Below are 22,401 nucleotides of genomic sequence, written 5' to 3'. Positions count from 1 at the left end.
TAATTTATTTAAATATTTAAATTATATTTTTAATAAAATATTATTTTTACCTTAAATATTACTCTTCTAGAAAAATGAACTTAAAATAAAAAAATTTAAATATTAAATAATATTCTTCTATGCATTGTAAACAATTTTTAAATTTTATTTTTTAAAATGAGAATTATTAAGTATATAATTTATTTATAAATATGTATTATATTAGTTAATCTTAAATATCTTTTACTTTTTTCTTCTCCATATTTTGATAAAAAATTAATAAATTAAATGATTAAAATTTTATCTTCTCTCAAAAAGGTTAAATTTATCTCCCTCTTCTATTAAAAATATATTTTATCTATAATTTTTCAATATCTTAAAAAAATATTTTAATATCAAATTAATTTCAACCTCATAAATTTTGTTAATAGCCATTTTGAATAATTTTGAATTTTTAATAAATACTAATAAATTTTATAATACAAAATAATTACAAGGATATCATATGTGATCAATATAGCAAACCTCTAACTGTTCTCTACCACATAGCAAGATGGATTTGAATAATTTTTCATATTCCTAGTAATAACTAGTTATAAAAATCTTATTAGTAACTTCCTTTCTTATAATAATGGAAACCTAAATACACTAAGAAGGATCACATGAAATCCTTGTTTGAAAGCCATTAAAGCTTTGCAAAAGAGGTAAACAACATGTGTATACTAAATTAAGCATCAAGTGTACAATATGTCAAGTAGCCTATAATATCATTTCTATCTCACCACATCTATATAACTCTAACATGCCAATGCCATTTATGTACTTGTATGTAAGTAATAATTATGTATTACTTAACCTCATTGTAATTGAAAGTAATAACCCACCAAGATTTTAATTTATCATATTAAAATACTAGCTTAATAACATAATTCTTAGAAAATATGAGATATGTATGTCCAAACAAACATTATGAATAATACAAAATTAAAAAATGATTTAGTAATTAAACTTAACACATCTTCACCATTATTCTTTTTGTTTCAGGATCCTATATATAATTTATTTTTGATTTTGTATATAAAATAAGAAATTTAATTTCATAGATATCTTTTGAATAATTTTATTTAATTTTAAAATTTTAAAATAATTCATAAGAAATTTTTTAATAGTTTAAATGATAATTTTATATAATTTAAATTATATTTAATTTTTTAAAAAATACTTTTAGTAGGGACAAATATTATTACCAAAAGTAATTATACAAATTATTTTTAATTTTTAAATTATTTTTTATAAAAATACATGTCATGCCAAAAGTCTACTTTTGATTGTCACCACTAGAAGTATATTTTTGGTGGCGACTTTCTGGGGCAACATATTGTCACTGTCAAAAATAAACTTTTAGTGGTGACTTTGATTTGTTGCTGATAAAAGTCACTGTTAAAAATTATTTTTTTTTCTAGTGAGTGTTTCACCACAGCAGACTACCTCAATGCTATTAGATGTGGTAGACGTGCCTATTTTGAGTAAAATTACATTTTACCCCTAATTTCAATTGTTTCCCATGTTACCAAATGCATTTGAACTTTGATACATTGCAATTTAGTGTTTTAATTGACTACTTTAACATGTATTTCTAAACTTGGGATACCAAATTTATTAAGTTTGACTTTTAAAAGTCTTACTTATCAACTTTTGTTCCAAAGTAATTTCTAAATGATTGATTTATCTTTTTATATATGGTAGAGTTTATTATATATATATTTTTTAAGCTATTCTATCATGATAGAATACTTTCTACCATGGTAGGGGATTATATATTGATTTTGAGCATATAAATTAAACTCTATTAACTATAGTAGATTTTCAATCTGAACCTTTCCTTTTCTACTATGGTTAGCTATTTTCAATTGCAGTTGAGTCTTCTACCTTGATAAGATAATTAGAATTAGGCATCTTCTAATTGCTATGGTAGTTTATGGTGATTATGGTTGGTAGTGGATTATAAGTAAGTGATATTATAATTGTCTTCCTAGAGAACTATCGTATTTACTCTATGGTTTAATAACTTTCTACTAGGTTTATTGTAGCCTCAAGATCTAATTGCAACCTCAGGATCTAACTATAATCTCATTGAGTGCTTTTTGGATCTATTATGATCCTTATGATATAACTACAATCCTTCTCTAAGAAGCTTAAGGCGTGAGGAATGAAATTGTCAAATAACATAACTTTACCTTTGTTTAATCTAAAAACTTTATTGATTATTCTTCAAGATTAATTTTAGATACTTCTTTTATCCTCCTAAGCATTATTTATTCCTTTTAGCCTATCTTGGACTACTCTTTCTGAACTTTAACTTATTCATTTATCAATTATAGATATTTCTTTAAAGTCTATGAAAATATTACAATTTTATCCTAAAAAGACTTTTAATTTATGATTTGATCCTTGAAAATCATTCTATCTTTTCAAGGCACTTTAGAGATTCCTAATTGATTGGACATAATAGCTTACTACTGAATTCAAGCACATTCTTGAGCTTCTAGCTAGACCAAAATTCAATATGTTACAATTGCTGTAGGTGTTTGCTGGTTTTGGATTTCTGGTTTTTCTGAATTTTGATAGATTCATGGTGATAAGAGAATTCTAGGAGAGAGCATTTTTTTGTTTTTCCTTTTAAAGTCTGACTCATTTGAGCGATCGTGGTGGAAGTTGACTGACACGTACGTGGGCTGCCATCAGAGTATTTTTAGTCAAGAAAAATTATTTAACTATTGAACTTAACCTCAATTAACGACATGAGCAAAGGTGATCTGTTTTAAAATATTTAAAGGCAAGAATGTACCAAAAAATAGAGTTTATAACTGAGGGTATAGTTTGAGGATGAAAATAAACTTCAACCCAAAAACTAAGGAACATGCAAAAATCGTTGCATGTTTGTATAACATATATTTATTTTAACACTTATTTTGAACATGAATAAATTCAATTTAAAAGTTATTTTCACTTAGCAACATTTTATATTTTAAGTTTTTATTATGTATTATTATCTATAAAAATTAGTTTTTTTATCCTTTTATACTAATTATTGTTAATATTTCAACATCTTGACCCTTGAGAGCAACTTGATGCTTCTTAGCACTGTACCTGGACAGAAGTTGTCTGTACAAGACAAGCCATAGCTGGAAAAAATACATTCAATGTTATCCACCCATTCATGTTGAAATTAGGAGAACCACATAACATTCCCATGTATGGCCGAAAGTATATATATAATTTTGCCATGAAAGAGGCTTTCATTGACTCAGTCTTCTGTCGAGTCTTCGACAATGACCAAGTGATAGTGATGACTTGATAGAAGTTCGGGTGATGAAATTGTTAGTCTTTTATAAGTTTGCTTAATTATCATTTGACTCGTAAAATTTAACTTATATCAATCTAGTCCCCTTAAATTTTATAGAAATAAATAAGTGTTTCTTATTGTTAAGAGCTAACACCATTAAAATGTATTGACATGGATAATATAATATTGAGTTGGCAATCGTGCATATTAATGAAAAGAAATTTAACTATTTGGCTAAGAAAAATTACAGATGTACATGCCAAGTCATTAGAAGAGAAAATACATGAAACTTGTGAGGGAAAAACAAAAAGGACATGAGAGAAAAGAAAACTGACTTGATCTCATTTAGTCATATGTACATATCAAGTTATCATTAGACTTGATACATATCAAATTAATTTGATTACAAATTTGTGTTTTAAAACCTAAAGAAATAATGCAATAACTTAGGAAAACGTAAGAAACTAAATTGATGAAAATTAAAATTTAGGAACTAAATTGGCAATTAAGGCAAATTTGAGGGGTAAACACTTTTATTATTACAATTTTGTGCTTATATTGATACATTAATACCTCTTATTCGTCAATGCATATTACATTAACAAGAAGCAGCTTCAATTTCTACGTCATTTCAGTCAGTTCTGATCATGGTGAAGACAGCAAATAGGATGGTTTTTATTTATGTTATATCATTTTATTACAGCTTCTTGTTTTGCTCAGCTTCTGACGCCATAACCATTGACAAGCCCCTAAGCGATGGTGAGCTTCTTGTTTCTAAAGAAAGCAAGTTTTCTCTTGGGTTCTCTACTCCTGGAAAATCTAGTTCTCGTTACGTTGGAATTTGGTACCATAACTTGCCATAGCAAACTGTTGTTTGGGTTGCAAAGAGAGACAATCCAATTAGCGACACTTCTGGAGTTCTCTCTCTCAGCCCAAGTGGAAATCTCGTTCTCCATCACAGCTCAACCAAAACATCCCCATTTGGTCCACAAATGTTTCTTTCACTGTTCCAAATACAACAGTTATGGCTCAACTCTCTGATACAGGTAATCTTGTTCTGATTCAAAATGATTCCAAAGTTGTGCTGTGGCAAAGCTTTGATCATCCCAGACACTTCTCTTCCATATGCCAAACTGGGTTTCAACAAGAAAACTGGTCAAAACTGGTTCTTGCAGTCATGGAAGACCGAGGATGCTGATCCTGCTACAGGAAGTTACTCAGCTAGATTTAATACTTTTGGGAAAGCTCAGTTATTTCTGTACACAGAAAACGCTCCGTTGTGGCGAGTTGGATCCTTCAATGGTGAAATATTAGTAGGATTGACGTCAATGAAAACAAAAATGTTGTATGTTTTCAACATCTCTATCAGGGAGAATGATAATGAGATTGAAATCACGTATAATGCCGTGGACAACACTTCCATCTTCATGACCGTAGCTGTTCCGTCAGGATTCTAGCAAACACATAAATGGGATTAAGAAACAAAAGAGAGGAAGCGATACGGGTCGAATCCAGCAGTGGATTGCGAATTCTATGGAATTTGTGGACCTTTGTTGAGACAAATAAGGCCTTATGCATTAAGCCCAATAGCAGCGCATATACTTGGGTCCAGTAACCGTGTATTAGTTCATTTGTTCTGGACCTATTTTAGTTGTGGGCCTGCGTTATTTTTGTAAATACATGTACGTGGCATTTTTCTGATTCATTTAGTCTAGGGTTCAGTGCCCTACCTATAAATAATAATAAATGAAGAGAGGTAGACACGCCACCATTTTATACAATCAGTTTCTCATATTAACGTTCTTAGTATTAGAGGTTTTACAAGGTTAATCATCATGGAAACCCTAAATGCTTCTCGCAGCAATAGTGGCTCTCTTGATTCTGCTTCAAACTCTCTACTCTCAGCAAATAACCTCTCAAAAAACATTAGAGGTTCGAATGTCATGAATCAACCATGTGCCATCAAGCTGGATGGCACAAATTTCCTAATCTAGCAGACACACATTCTGCCTATTATTAAAGATCACAAACTTGAGGAGTTTCTTTATGGCACAAAAAAGTATCCCCCTTAATTTATCACAGAAAACAATGTGACAACATTAAACCCAGAATTTGACGACTGAATAGCTGCAGATCAACTCTTGTTTGGATGGTTGTTGAATATAATGCACCTTGATATCTCTTCCCAGATGACCACTGTCTCAACATGGTATATGGGAGGTAGCACGCCAACTTGCTGGAGCACATACTAAGGCTCGAGTCTTGATGCTCAAAGCAGATCTACAGTGCACAAGGAAAGGGATAATGAAAATGGCAAATTACTTAGCCAAAATGAAAAATCTATCAAAACAGCCATCTATAGCTGGTAACTTTGTATCACTTTTTGATCTTATTATACAACTTCTTGCTAGACTTGATGCTGATTATAATCCTGTAGTAGTCCAATTAGCTCGTGAAGTAGAGGAACTTAATTGGGTTGAATTTCAGGCTAAATTATTAACTTATGAGAGTCGCTTAGATCAACTTCATCAAATTTCTAATCTCTCTTTGTCTAATAATTTAGTCAACTTGGCCAGAGCTGAATCATCTACATCACATGCTTGGCGTGGTGGCTGTGGTTCTAGAAATTTTTGTAGCAGGGGCAGAACAAATCATGGCTCTAATAGTTATAAAAATTCTGACCATTCTTAGTGTCAACTTTATGACAAAATTTGGTCACCAAGTGGATACATGCTTCTATCATTATGATAGAAGTTTTGTTAAGCCTTAACACAAAAATACTCAAAATTCTGGTGGCTCTAATAGCTTAAATTTTGGTGCTAATCATGATTTGAATGTAGCTTATTGGGCTACACTTGAAAACATTAATGATGATGCATGGTATCTTGACAGTAGAGCAATAAGTCATATGACTAATGATGTAACTCGTCTTGAAAAATGCTGTTAATCCTATTAGTAAGATGAATATTGTTGTCGGTAATGGTGATAAATTAAGTGTTGAAAAGATAGGATCTACTAGAATTCCAGCTGTACCTCATAAACCAGTCAAGTTATTGGATGCACCTTATTCTCCAAAGATTAAAAAGAATCTATTAAGTATCTATAAATTGGCAAATGACAATGATGCTGATGTTGTGTTTAATAAACATGGTGTTTCTGTGAAGGATTAGCAGACAGGGGAGACAATTCTCAAAGGGAAACCAAGTGAAGGTGGCATGTTTCACATTAATGAGAACAATCATGATGGTAAAGTGAAGCTGGTTTTTGCTATGGTTAAAGAAGCTGACTATTCAACATTTAGCAAGTTTAATTCTAGTAGAATTTTATGGCATTGTAGACTTAGACATCCTAATATTAGGGTGCTGAACAGAATTATTACTAATTGTAACTTAAAGGTTTCTAAGAATGAAGATGGTTTTTATGAACCATACAAATATGGAAAATCACATTCATTTCCCTTTAAAATCTCTATCTCACATGCCACTAAACCACTTGCACTAATACACACTGATCGATGGGGACCATCTCCTATACCTTCTATGAATGGGTTTAGATACTATATCCTATTTGTTGATGACTATAGTAGATATTCTTGGATTTATCCATTAAAATCCAAAGATCAAGCCCTTAATACGTTTCTACAGTTTAAGAAATTGGTTGAAAATTAGTTTGATTGCAAGATTAAAATGATTCAAAGTGACTGGGGAGGCGAATACAGAAGCTTTACCAAGGGACTATAAGATGCAGGAATTCAATTTAGATACTCTTACCCACATACTTCAACTCAAAATGGCAGATCTGAAAGAAAACATAAACATATTGTAGAAATGGGTCTCACTACTAGCTTAAGCAAAAATGCCTTTATTCTACTAGTGGGAAGCCTTTACAACTGCCATTAATCTTATCAACCTATTGCCAACCCCTGTTTTAGGTTATGTTTCACCTTATTTTCATTTACTTGGCAAATATCTAGATTATGATAAACTCAAAGTTTTTGGCTTTGCTTGCTACCCTTGTCTTAGACCTTATAATCAACACAAACTTGAGTTTAGATATACCAAATGTGTATTTTTGGGATACAGTAATGCTTATAAAGGCTATAAGTGTTTAAGTCCTACTAGCAGGGTATATATTTGAAGACATGTTATGTTCAATGAAGGAGAATTTCCTTTTGCTACAGATTTCATTAATAAAAGGGTCATACTTGAAGAGCAATTTCATCCAAAAGTCATCTTCAAGCCAACACTAGCATTAGTAGATATGAAATGCATTCATGAAGTGTCCGTACCTCCACATGACAGTAATGTGTCATTCTTGTCACCAACTTCACCAGAAACTTTAAGTTCTACTACTCCACATGACATTTCTACTAGTACAACACCTGATGCAGACATTGAAAATCAATTTGTAAGTCATGAGTCACATACAGAGAATTAAATAACTCAATAAATATCAGAGTCTTTATCAGAACAAATTCAACAGGCTATTCCAGCAAACCAACATCATATGATTACTCAAAGTAAGGCTGGAATCTCTAAAGCTAAGGTACCCTATATTGGTATGACTTTAATTGTGCAAGATGATAAATCTGAGCCTAGAAGCGTTACAGAAGCTCTAAAATCAAAAGAGTGGAGGAAAGCAATGTAAAATGAATATAATGCCCTAATTCTCAGTAAAACCTGGGTACTAGTTCCTTTCACTGGTCAACCAAAGCTAGTTGACTGCAAATGGGTATTCAAAAGGAAATACAATGTAGATGGGTCTTTTCAGAAGCACAAAGCTAGTATGGTAGCAAAAGGTTTTCAATAAAGCCCAGCCATTGATTTTGAGGAAACCTTTAGTCCAGTTCTTAAAGCTTCTACACTCAGTTTATTCTTACTATAGCCATTACATTTAATTGGAAAGTATGTCAATTGGACATTAATAATGCCTTTCTAAATGGTGATTTACAAGAACAAGTACTCATAAAATAACCAGATGGTTTCATTGACTCTTAATTTCCAAATCATGTTTGTCTTTTAAGGAAAGCACTCTATGATTTAAAACAAGCTCCTCGAGCTTGGTTTGACAAGCTACGGACAACCTTATTGAGCTGGGAATTTTTACATTCTAAAAGTGACACGTCCTTGTTTTTCTGCAAACAAAACGCACTTGTTATGTTTGTGTTAATATACGTAGATGACATCATAGTCACAGGCAACTCCTCTACAGCTCTGAATCTATTTATCAAACAACTTAACAAGATCTGTGCACTCAAAGATCTCGATCAACTACATCATTTTTTAAGAATTGAAGCTTTCAGAGATGATACTAGCCTCTATCTCAAGCAAGAAAGATATATCCAGAACATTCTTCAACATTTTGATATGTTTAAATCTAGCCCTGTTCCAATACCTATGGTAGTCAACAGGTACTATTCAAAATATGATGGTACATTACTTAAAGATCCTACCACTTACAGATAAATTATTGGCTTACTACAATACCTGATCCATACATGGCCAGATATCATGTTTGTAGTAAACAAACTCAGTCAATTTCTAAGCTCTCCAACATCAGTTCATTGGCAAGCCTTAAAGTGAATTCTAAGATATCTTAAAGGGACGTCAGATTTGGGTTTACATATTAAACCAAGTAATCATATTACCTTATAGGGCTTCACTAATGCCGACTGGGCTGTCTGTCCAGATGATCGAAGATCTGTTGGTAGATACTACATCTTTCTTGGTGACTCCTTGATTTCATGGTCAACTAAGAAACAAAAAGTCATTGCTCACTCTAGCGCCAAATTCAAGTATCGTGCTCTTACTGATCTAGTATTTGAGTTTGCCTAAATTCAGTCCTTCACAGTCAAACTTGGCCTCCATCTTAGAGAACCACCGATTGCTTTATGCGATAATCCCTTTGCTTTTGCCCTAGCCTCAAACCCAATCTTCCATGCCAAGACAAAGCACATTAAACTTGATGTTCACTTTGTTCATGATCGTGTACTTGCAAGCTGTAACACCCTCAAATTTACAAACCGATTTTTCGCAAATTATTAAAACCATTATCATGGTAGAAAATTTTCTTACCATGATACATCCAAGACAATATACCACAGGTCTTAAAATATCTCAAAAAAGCAATTAGAACCATGAGGGACAGTCAGGATCCTCATGGCATGATATTTAAATTAGGTCATGAATCAAGAGAGACAAACATAATCCCCTTGGTCAAATAAATACTTTTAATAAAAAGGATTAGAGTTTACATGCTTCACAAAGAAAATATGTCCTAAGTTGGCACAAGATACATTGTATAATCCAAAATAAGAGGCAACGTAAAAGATGGTGTTTCATACACCATAGTTACACCTCTGGTACTTTCTCGGCCGGACTCGCTCCTGTAAAAATATCAACCACAGGGAATGAGACTTAAAAGTCCCAGTAACCAAAAATTAATATGTAATGATGCATGCGGATGTAACTAATCATGCGATTGCTAAGTGGGCACACAAAACAGTTAACCGAACAATACTTTCAAACAAACCGAACAAGTATTTAATTTGCATGACTGCACCTTATATCCTCCTTTCGCCATGCTCGGACGCCAAATCACCCGGCCAAAGGTGAGTTGGACCAAGCGACACGCCACTCATTGGGTCCAATGAGGGCTTACCACGTGATAATAATTAACCGAACAGAAATTCCCATTAACACCATACATTAAAATACCCTAACAAGTCATGCATCATTCAAATATCCGAACAGGAATATATCCGAACAATAATATCTCATTATGATAAACAAAAATAAATTTTTAACCCACTTGGCAATAATTTCAAACAAGTATATACGGTATTTATTTTCAATAAATTCATAATTTTTTTCAAACAATAAAACAACACATAACCATTCACAAACACACCCATCACAACACATTAATAATGGTTACCTTGTGTCTTGAATAACAAGTTCCCCTTCACAACTCCTTTTTCACCACTATCTTTGTCAATATAATCTACATAATTATTTCACAATACTATATATTAATTTTACATTAAAATAAATAACTCTAATTTAAAGAGTTAGAAAGTCTTAGATCTATAGTCCATATTAACACTAATTTAAGATTTATGCCTCATTTAACTTCCCAAATTCTTTTCTAAAATTCTCGTACCCTAATGAACTATTTTTTTTATCCTCAATTCACTTCTAGTATCACAATTTCATCCTTCTATGTTCTAAAAATTCATCCAAAAATAAATTAAAAATTTTAGAATTATCCTGAAGCCTCAAATCACCTTTCTATAACCTCAAAAATACCTATTCATACTTAAATAAATATTTAATAATCATAGGTTTATCCCTACGTCTCAGATTCCACATAAATTCAACCATATAGATCTAGATTTTAACTCAAAAATTCTTAAACATGAGTTTCAACCTTAAAAAAATATTCTATAATATTTTTTTATATCCCTAAGAATTTTAACCTATATTTTTAATCCATCACATCATCAGATTAACTATCCCATAGAAAAATCCTAATCAAAATATTTACTCTATCCTACAAAATAATCATATCACTAGAAAGCTAATATTATTTAGAAAATAACTATAAAATTAATTTTGTAATTAAATAAATTTTTAAATGCTAATCTAAACAGGAAAGTTAGAACATATATGAAGAAAAAAAAATAATCCCCCCTTGCGAGAAAACGCCGAGCAACGTGAGAGGAAGAGAGAAAAATAATATAAAAATGGGATTGTGAGTCCCAAAATTATATTGAAAAAAAACTATAGGTTTGAATTTAATTATTCAAACCTTTGGGCCAAAAGTTGTAATTTTCTCTAAATTGCATCTTAGCCTCTCATGCTTCCTAATGCACACACCCCCTCCTTTTTATACATGAAGGCACCTCTTCTCTTCCCTTATCTAACCAATGTGGGACTTAGAAACAACAACCTTCCACCCTCTTTTTTTTTGTTCCTTCTACCTTCTCTTTTTTTTTTCAACACATACATAAAAAAAATTATTTATGTATTATATCTTAACTAAATATTGCTTATGTGGTTTTAAATTTAAATTTTTAAATTCATAGTTAAATACCTAGCCATAATATTATTTTTAAATAACCTCAAATAATATAAATTCTTATTATTATCATTTTTTTTTCTCAAAACCTAAATTCCACAATTTTTTTATTATATAAAAAATCAAGATATTACACAAGCTAGCTGTCTGTCAGATATGTCCCTTCTTCCAAACAACTAGTCAACATCTTCACTAAAGCTCTCTCACACATGAAGCCACTGGACTTTCGAAGCAACTGTGTATATACTTAGGTCCAGTAAGGCCTTATGTGTTAAGCTTTAGGATTCAAAGATTGCCCATCCCTTGTTTACGGGGGCTTGTTGAGACAAATAAGGCCTTATGTGTTAAGCCCAATAGCAGCTTATATACTTAGGTCCAGTAACTGTGCATTAGTTCATTTGTTCTACACCCATTTTAGTTGTGGGCTAGTGTTATTTTTGTAAATGCCTGTACATGGCATTTATCTGATACATTTACTCTAGAGTTCATTGTCCTACCTATAAATAATAATGAATGAAGAGAGGTAGACACGCCACCATTTTATACAATCAGTTTTTCATATTAACGTTCTAATAGCAACTGTGATTCTTACAACTATGTGGATTACAAGTGTTCATGCTTGCCTAGGTTTGAACCTAGAAACCCAACTGATTGGTATTAGAAGAATGAACGATCAAAAGGTTGTGTGAGGAAGAAAGGACCGCCCTTGTGTGGGAATAATGGAGAAGGCTTTGTTAAAGTAGAAAGTGTGAAGATTCTAGATACTTCCATAGCGAATGTTAAGAAGGGTTTGAGCTTGAAGGGATGTGAACAAGAGTGCTTGAGAAACTGTTCTTGTAGTGCCTATTCAGCTTCAGATGTGAGAAATGGAGAAAGTGGTTCCTTGGCATGGCATGGAAATCTGATGGACACGATGGTCTTAAGTGAGGAAGGCCATGATTTATATGTTCGTGTTGATGCTGTTGAACTAGGTGTGTGTGTGTGTTTGTATATCTATGTATGTGCGTATGTATGTGTAAATTTTCTTTTTTCATTTCTTGTTACTTTCTTCTTTACAGTTCGTTTATTGATTTATTGAGAACTTTTCTGATCAGCAAATTATAATAGGAAATCTAAAGGATCACTTTCTGCGTCTGCAATGGTTGGGATTCCAACGGCTGTCGGAGTTCTGATTGTTCTTATTTCTTCATTTCTCTTAGATAGAGGTTATGGTTTTGGGAGTTGAACAGTTATATCCTAAAAGAAATTGATGAAAGTTAAACTTCCGATAAATTTTTTAAAACTAAATTACAAAAATCTAATAAAAATTATGTTTTTTTTTGCCAGAATTCAAAAAAATATTGTTAATTAAGGAGTTTTAAATTGTAAATAAAATATTTAAATTTTAAATATGTATTTTATTTTGTAATTGAAATTTCTACTTGAATTAATATTTACAACTATTTTTTTTTTAAAATTTATCATTGATTTAACTATCATTAGTTTCCTATTACAGGCTTTAATTTCATTCTCTCTATGGTTTTGATATTTTTGTTTTCTAAAACATGGGGAAAATGATCGGTAAAGAAATAAATGGAGATAGAATAGTCTGTGAAGAAACAAAATGAAATAGAGACAGAATAGTGGGTTTCATTTTATCTTATAAAAAAAAAAAGTTATGGGTAGCGGGTTTCACGTGTGTGTTAACGAAGTTGCTAGGAGAGATTATTGGCATCATTCATTTTCTCTACCTTTCTTTTTATTTCAATAAAATTACTTCGGAAGATCCTTTTTGGTGGGGACAAGGATGTTTCTCACCTTAGGTTGGGGATAAATAGAAAAGCATAAATAATAATAATAATAATAATTTTAAATTTAAAATTATTATTATTACCATTATCATCATTATTATTTCATGTTCTTTTAACATGTTTTGGTACTAGTTTCTATACTTTTTTTACTCTTAATTCCTTAAGTCTCATATATCGACAACATTAGTTTTTATTTTCCCTGACAAAAGTAAATCTACTAATGTACATAACTTTATTATGTTGTTGAGTTGGTAAAATTATGATGAGTTGGATATTGCATGATCAGCAAGATGATTATTAACTTTTTTGCCTTTCTACCCTAGCCGTCACATCTTCTTCCCTTTGAAGCTTTGCCCATCACTTGTTCAAAGATTCTGATTTAATGTCCCGACTTGTTTCTTTTTGCCTTCTACTCACTTTGTAGACAACTCATCATTATTTTAACAAGTCAGCAGGAGAAGTAACAGAGTTCATGTTAGCTACTATTAAGTCCTTATAGTATCATATTTACAAATATAAGAACTAACATTGTAGATGAATGAAACTTAAGGGATTAAGAGCAATAAAAAAAAGTATGTGAAATAATATCAAAACACACTGAAATTTAAAGTACGGGGATCAATAGTTGCATTTTCCCTAATAATAATCATAATAAATTGCATCCCAATAATATTTGGAAATGTAACAATCTCAAAATATTGAACTAATAACAATTAAATTCTCTACAAAATTTTCCAAAAATTAATTGAAAATATTCTAGAGTGTAACTATTTAGATATTCAATATTTATAACTTATTTTTGAAGAAAATTTTATCAAAAATCTAAATTTCATTAATTCAATTTCTTAAAACCTAACTTCAATTCTCTCCTAATGTTTGTATGCTTTATGCGGGTGCTGATCTGTCTTGTCCTCTCTCTTTCTCGTCCTTATTTGAGTTCGGTAATTTAATGTTTGTTGGTGTTTGAAGTAAGTTTTTGGAGAAAAGTTAATTTTTATTGTCTTTAAAATGGGGAAAATGATCAGTAAACAAAGAAGTGGAGGTAGAATAGTCTGTCGAAAAGAAAAATAAAAGAAATAGAGATAAAATAGTGGGTTATGCCTTGGGTCCATCTTCAATGCTTATCAGATTGGTGAGCACCACTTATTAGTGTAATGAGATTTGAGCTAACTAAATTTTGACGTGCAAGGTCCAGATTTAAAATATTATTTTTATATTTATTAAAATAAAAATTTTAATAAATTTTTTTATCATCAATCTAGTCTAGATTTAATTTGGAGTATCTAGTTTAATATTAAAAATTTTATAATTCTTATATATTGATTATTTATATATACTCTACACATTCAATATTTAAAATTTTTAACTTGTAATTTTTTAAAAAATATTTTAAAAACCGTTATATGTTTTTTATTTTTAATATTATATTTATCAAAATAAAAATTTAAAAATTATAACAAAAGTTTTAATATTAGATTTGGACTGTAAAAAGTACATATGAAAGTCAATATTAAATAATATATAAGAATTATAAAAATTTTAATATTATATTAGACACTCCAAATTAAATTTAGACCAGATCAATAAAAAAATTATTGAATTTTTTTTTATAATTTTGATAATTTTTTATTCTAATAAATATAAAATAATATGTTAAATCTGAGCCATTCAATCCTATCACACTGATCAGCACGTGGTGTTTATCATTATGATAAGTACTAAATGAGCCCGGGTTTCACGTGGGTGTTATCGAAGTAGGATAGATTATTGCTATCATTCATTTTCTCTATCTTTCTTTTTATTTCAATAAAATTACTTTACGAAAAAAAAAAAATAGATTTTTTCGGGGGAACAAGGGCGCTTCTTGCCTGAGATTGGGGGTAAATAGAAAAACATAAATAATAATAGGTGAACATATAATTATTATTCCACGATTAGCATGTTTCGGTACTAATTTCTAGATTTTTTCACTCCTAATTCCTTAAGTTTTGTCAATCTACAGCACTAGTTTTTATCATTATTGATAAAGCTAAATCTTTTGATTTATATATAACTTTGTTAATTATGTTGCTGAGTTGAAGAAAATTATGATGAGTTGGTGGATATTGTATGAATAAAATAACTACTAATTTTTTTTACCTTTTTCCTTTGCATCTTCTTCTTTCTGAAGCTTTGCCTACCACATGTTTAAAGGTTCTGATTTAATACCTTACTTGTTTCTTTCTGCCTTTTATTCTTTTTTTTTACATACAACTTATCATAATATTAACAAGTTAATATAAGAAGTAATGGAGTTTACATCATCTTAGTCACTGTTAAGTCATTATAGTCATATTTAAAATTATAGGAATTAATGTTGCAAATGGATGAAATATAAGGAACTAGGAGCAGTGGGAAAAAAATAAATAAATGAACTAATGCCAAAACACACTGAAATTTAAAGTATAGGGACTAGTCATCAACATCATAAATTGCATTCCAATAATATTTGGAAAAATAACAGTTATATCTCAAAAGATTGAATTAATGACAATGAAATTCTCTACAAAATTTTTTAAAAAATTAATTACAAATATTCTTGAGTGTCACTATTTAAATATTCAACATTTATAACCTATTTTTTTAAGAAATTTCATCAAAAAAGTAAATTTCATTACTTCGATTTTTAAAACCTAACTTTAATTCTCTCCTAATGTTTGTGTGCTTGCGGGTACTGATCTGTCTTGTCCTCTCTCTTTTTTAATTCCTTATTTGAGCTAGGTAATTTAATATTTCATTGTTGGTTGAAGTAAGTTTGGAGAAAAGTTAATCTTTATTGTCTTTGGAACGGAGTGGGACAAGCTAGGCTCAATTTGTTGATGATACCTCCAAAAAACAGTTGATGATGATAATATTTGAACATATAAAAGATTGGCAAAAAAAAAAAAAAAACAAGAAGAAGAAGAAGAAAAAGATTTGAATACAAAATGATATTTATTTAAAAACTAAATTAATAAAAAATATCGAGTTGTCTCTAAGTTTCATATTTAATTTAGTAATTGCAATCATAATATATAATTACATAGTGATGGCTTTAACATGTGTATTATTAAAAGGAAAAAGTGCTATTTTTGTGTTCTGCTTTTGGGTAAGAAGGAGGCGAATATGAGTGAAATTTATTTAGATAAGGAAATTTTTAAAATTGACTTTTAAATAGGTTGAAGTCACTCATAGTTAACTAATTATATTATGGTTTTTTATTTTTTTATTTTTTCTTAATTAGTGGATAGAATAGATTTATAACATTTGACAGATTCTACCTTGGTTAATTATTTCAAATTGATTTATTATCACATGAAAATATTTCTTACCTTTATTTATATTATCCAACATTCATATTTAATTATCTTAACCTATGTCTTGCAATTTATTTATTATATTAAATGTATTTATTACATTAACTGTGATCGATCAAATCATTGAAATGCTAACAAACTTTCTGATCAAATAACTGAGATTCAATGATGGATTTTATTCTTATAGTGAAGTATAAAACGAACCTTCTGCTCTTTTCTTTATATAACAAATACAAAATTCCTTATAGTATGTATCCTAATTGTTTTTTTTTTTCTTATTCCAAAGAAACTAACTGAGAGACAATTAAATTTACAATCTCTAACAGAGGAAGAGCATCGTGAAAATGGAGCCCCATCAAGCTTACCATTTCTCAACATTAAAACCATAATGGCTGCGACTAACAATTTTTCAAGTGAGAATGAGTTAGGGCATGGTGGATTTGGCCCTGTCTACAAGGTAAGTGAAATGTTCATTACTACCAAAAAAAAAAAGTATTGGTGGTGTTTAAAATTTTAATTTTGTGCTGTTTATAAAATGTTACAAGTCTCAATGCCATTTAAAATCTCAAGTGGCATTTCATGGATTAATGAAACAATATAAGTCTCAATGCTATCTATTTTAATTACTACCAAATGTATGCTACTTAATCATATTTCTGTAGTAGTGGTTTTAAATCTCATTCTTATGCAACTTCCTTTAATAATCTTATTATGCTACCAACGTTGATAATCTTGCATAAATATGATGGTTTAGAACTTTGTTATTTCAAGGCTTATTCGATAATGGACAAGAGATGGCTGTGAAAAGATTCTCTAAAGGATCAAGACAAGGGACCCAAGAATTCTTGAATGAAATTAAACTAATTGCTAAATTACAGCACAGGAATCTTGTAAAGTTACTTGGATATTGCATTCATAAAGAAGAAAGGTTGTTGAACTATGAATACATCTCCAACAAAGGCTTGGACTTCTATCTTTTTGTGTGATCTTTCTTCTTCTCCAACTAGACATTTTCATGAATTGAATTAGTTTGAGAAATGAGCCATACATTATTTATAATTTATGAATTACGGCTTGATATAGATTTTATTAAATATATAATGATTTTTTGGTTATACAAATTGATATATTGATAAATATTGATTGCATCAAACATTTAACATAATGTCAATTTGCATACTTAAATAAATTTGAGAAACATTTGATCAAACACTAGTATTCAATTATCTCAACGTCACTTTCTTATTTAATTTGTATATGTGCTTAATAGGACTGGATTAGCTTCCCACCATTTTTCAATTTTAACAATCTTTTATCCTTCATTTCAGGCACTAATCAAAGATCATCTATAGAGTGGGATAAATGTGTTCAAATTATTTTTGGAATTGGTCAAGGTTTTTTTTATCTTCATCATGATTCAAAGTTGAAAATAATCCATAAAGACCTTAAAGCTAGCAATGTTCTTTTAGATGCTACGATGAACCCCAAAATTTCAGATTTTGGTATGGTTAGAATATTCGAAGAGGACCAAATTCAAGTACAAACAAGTAGAATTGCTGGGACATTATAAGAACAAAACATTTACATCTCTCAAGATAAAAAAAAAAATATTATTTTTCACAACAATATATTATAACTATTTTGAATTGTTACAGTGATTATATGACTTCAAAATATGCAATGGAAAGACAATATTTAATAAAGTCTGATGTCTTCAGTATTGGTATTCTGTTACTGGAGATTATTAGTGGGAGAAGAAACACAAATTGTAAAAAGGAAGGATCACCCATGAATTTGATTGGGCGAGTAAGACTAAAAATCAATAAAGATGAAATATAAATCTAAGTAATTTTCCGTATTGTCTCATACCTTACCATAAGAATTAACCTAATTGGAAACTGCTTTAACGAATTTCAAGGACATGTTTTCCCGTTGGTAATCATATAATGTTTCACTCATGTGTAGGTATGGGAATTGTGGGCAGCAGGAAAGGCTTTGGAAATAGTGGATTCAACACTTAGAGAATCATATCCTGTTGATTTTGTCATAAGATACATCAAAATAGGGCTCTTGTGTGTGCAAGAAAGTGTCATCAATAGGCCATCCATGTCAGAAGTCATTTTCATGCTTGGTAATGAAGTAAGCCTTCCTTCACCTCAAAAGCCTGCCTTCCTATTAAATTCCACTAGTTTGTATTCGGAGACTGCTTCAACATCTAGAGAACCTTCAATGAATGTCCTTAGTCACTCTACTATTGGTGGTCGATAAACATAAATTGGACAATGATATTATGAAGTGACTTCAAGTGAGGTGTCCATATATCATTTTCCATTTATCTCTCCCCTTACTTCACCTAGAGTGATTTTGAAATCCATGTTGATCATGAATTAGACATTATGCAAGGGATTGTAAAAATGTATAGCTCTGCAATTAGTGACATGCAAGGATGTCATAACAAATAGTACTCATTTGTGTGTGTGTGTGTTTTTTTTTTTTAAATAAATTTTTGGGTATTTCGGACCCGAAACTTATTAAATGCACAATGTTGCCCTTCAACTTTTAAAAATATTCCAATCTAATACCTACTATTAACAAAAGTTAACTTTAATCATTAGTTGATTTGAAAATAACTTTTAAAATTACCAAAAAAAATTACATTAAATGATCCAGAAATTACACACAAGGATAAAAAAAATTATAGAAAAAGATCAAGAAGTTTTATCAGTATTTTTTTTTTGTAATTTTTGAGGTTATCTTCTATCATTGTTTGATCAACTAGTAGTCAAAGTTAACTTTTGTTAATTGGAGAAGCTAGATTGCACCATTTTTGAATGTTAAAAGGGAGCATTGCATATTTAATGAGTTTAGGGTTCTTAAATGTTTTAATAATTTTGATAACTAGTCTCTTTGCATTTTATGAGGATATACGCACTAAAGTATGAAAAGATTGTATTACTTAAAAATAGTGATAAAAATATCATATTGGTCGATGCAACGGGAACCATATATATGTGTGTGTGTATTAGTTATTTATTTATTTATCTTTATTGTATAAACAGTTAATATAGAACTAAAATATGTTAATTTAATCATGAATGGCCTAATCACAGCTTGAGTACCACATCATCATTAAAATTTGAACTAATGCATGCTTCTATCAATTTGATGATTGGGGCTTTTTTTTTTCATCTATATATGTTTGAAAGTCTTGTTGATTGATATTATTTTATCAATAATATTAATAATTAAAATAACGATGAACCACTACTAGAAAAATGTAAATTAATGAGGGATTATTTATTCCTTTTTAAAATTCCAAATTAATGAAGATATTAGTAAAAAATATTAAGTTCATAGCTTAGCATAAAATTAGCGAGGAAATAGAGCGAGTGACTGTTAATTCCTCTCTAAAATAAAATAATTAACGAGAAAAATAGTAAAAAACTATTAATTTCTATTTAAAATAAAATAATTAGTGAGAGAAATAGTGAGGAGTTATTAGTTTCCCTTAAAATAAGATCATTAGTGAGAAAAATAGCCAATAATATTTATTGCTCTCTAAAATAAAATAATTAGCTAGGAAAACAATGAGAAACTATTGATTTTTCTCCAACATAAGATAATTAATAAGAAAAATAGTAAGGCATTTCTATTCCTCTCCAAAATGAGAAGATTAGTGAGAAATCTAGCAAGTTATTTTTATACCTCTTTGAGAAATTTTTACACCTTTCTAAAAGTACATATTTAGCATGGAAATTAGCTATTCATTTTGTATGCCTCTCTAAATGGAAAAAAAGAATAGGCAAAGTGATTTTATGTTCATCTAAATTAAGATAATTAGTAAGATATTTTTATGATTTTTTATTTCTCTTTATAAAAATTATATTTTCTTAATACTTCTAATATTTTAACATAAAATTCTTGTTTTTCTCATATTTTTTTAGGGGCAAAATATGTGTTAGGCACCAACTCTTTTTTTTCTTTTTTACTCCTTTATGTTCATTCCCTCCAAAAGTCTCTAACATAGGAAAAAAAAAAAAATTCCTCTGAAGTTGAAATTGGTGAATTTTGGTGAAGTTTTCCTTTTTAAAAAGAGAGAGAGAGAGAGAGAGAGAGAGAGAGAGAGAATATTTTACATTTTAAAAAAATAATAAAATGGGTGAAAATACTAAAAAATTATACTTAACAAAAAATTATACTAAAAAATTTCAACTTCAGAAAATTTAAATAAAAAAAAATCTCCCAAGGCAAACACTTGTGTAAGGCTGACCTAACTCACCTTTATTCTATCTCTTTCAGTAAGCCGCTATCCTCTGGTACTCTCATGACATTTACGCCTTCTCGGTTCCTCCCTATCAGCTCACGCCATTGTCAAAATTTTTGTTATATTATTCTAATTAGAAATTTTAATGAATGATTAGTTGTGTGGCTATACAAGAACCAAAATGTCAAAATTTGCAAATTTTAAGGATTTATTAAATTAAATTAATGATTTAATGATGAAATAATGAGAGATTTAAAATCAAATTAAAGGCTTTAGGGAGGGCTTTAGTAAGGGATATAATCCATCACTAAATCATGTCTATATATTTATTCTTTTAGTGAGGAATTAGCAAGGCTGGAGTCCCTTGCTACAATAGCGAGAAACAAATCTACTCACTAATTCTTAGGTAAAGTTAGTAAAATTTAATTGTGTTTAGCAAAGGAAATGGCAAGGGATCGAATCTTTCACTAAATCCTTTGCTAAATTAGCTAGGGAAAATGTTTTGCTGCTAAAATGAGCAAGCCTATTTTAAAAATAATGACTCACTAATTATCATTTAGTAAGGGATTTTTTCTATTTAGCTAGAGATTCATCCCTTGCTAATTTGAATTTTTCTAATAGCGAATATACTCAATTAGTTTGTTTATATATATAAACCATAAATAAAAGGAATGGTAAATTATTGTTTATAATTTTTTCAAGCAAAGAAAAATTATATTACAATAAAAAGATTACTGCACAAGTTGTAACATCCCAAGAGTTAGACCTGGATGCTTATAGGCATAATTAAGAAGGAAATTTTAATTAGTATTCTATTTTCCAAATTTGACAGATCTCAAAGAAGGATCAAAGATGTACTCAAGAAAAGTGGAAGAGAAAAAAAAATCTCAATAGTTAAGGAAGTTTTAGGAAATTTACCCATGTCCATTTATTATATATAATTTATTGGATTATAAATTCTAGTGAATGTGGACACAAGTTATGATCCATATAAAAGTCTAGAGATGCCCAAGAATATAAGGGAAAAAATTAGAAAAAAGGAAGTCAAAGCAAGTAAAGACTAACTTGTAAATATTATTAATTTTAACCAAGTGACACCCTAAGTTATCGGGTGGATTAGGGAGAACCCTAATCATGATAAATTTGTCCAAATTATATTCTTAGGGTATCAAAATAATATTTTAAGAAGGAAAGTGAAAAATTCAAGTTGTTAATATTTATTTAAATTTAATTGGGTTATTGCATGGTAATTGGAATTTACCATACTATAAGGGAAGCTAACCCAAGTTGATATAAGATTAAATAGACCTCTGCTTGCTTATAATTCGAGGGAGAAATTAATGATATTAAGCTAATAATTAGTGACAATTTGGGAGTCAAACTATGAATTAAACTATTGGCAAGAAAATGTGTGCTAGAGAGTATCTTGGGGACACATACATGAATTAGTAAGGCAATGTATTATATGCGGTAGCCTAAAAGACTTATTTATTGCTCAAGGAATGTTATGAGGTATGTAATCAAGGAAAAAGGAGAGAGTAGATACAAATGAAAGGGGGAAGATGCAACGTTCAAATGGAAACCTAAATATATTCAGCTATTCATGCA

The 22,401-nt window shown here is 29.8% G+C and overlaps 1 pseudogene; it reads left to right on the top strand.

Moving 5' to 3' along the window:
• Window positions 1-3,932: 3,932 nt before the first annotated feature.
• Window positions 3,933-18,797, top strand: LOC129286386 (G-type lectin S-receptor-like serine/threonine-protein kinase RKS1; annotated as a pseudogene).
• The last annotated feature ends 3,604 nt before the right edge of the window (window positions 18,798-22,401 follow it).

This window comes from Prosopis cineraria, unplaced genomic scaffold (genome assembly GCF_029017545.1).
Source record: "Prosopis cineraria cultivar Desert tree isolate PC_DT_omini unplaced genomic scaffold, ASM2901754v1 PC11, whole genome shotgun sequence".
NCBI classification, from domain to species: domain Eukaryota; kingdom Viridiplantae; phylum Streptophyta; class Magnoliopsida; order Fabales; family Fabaceae; genus Prosopis; species Prosopis cineraria.
This window is presented reverse-complemented; position numbering and strand designations above follow the sequence as displayed.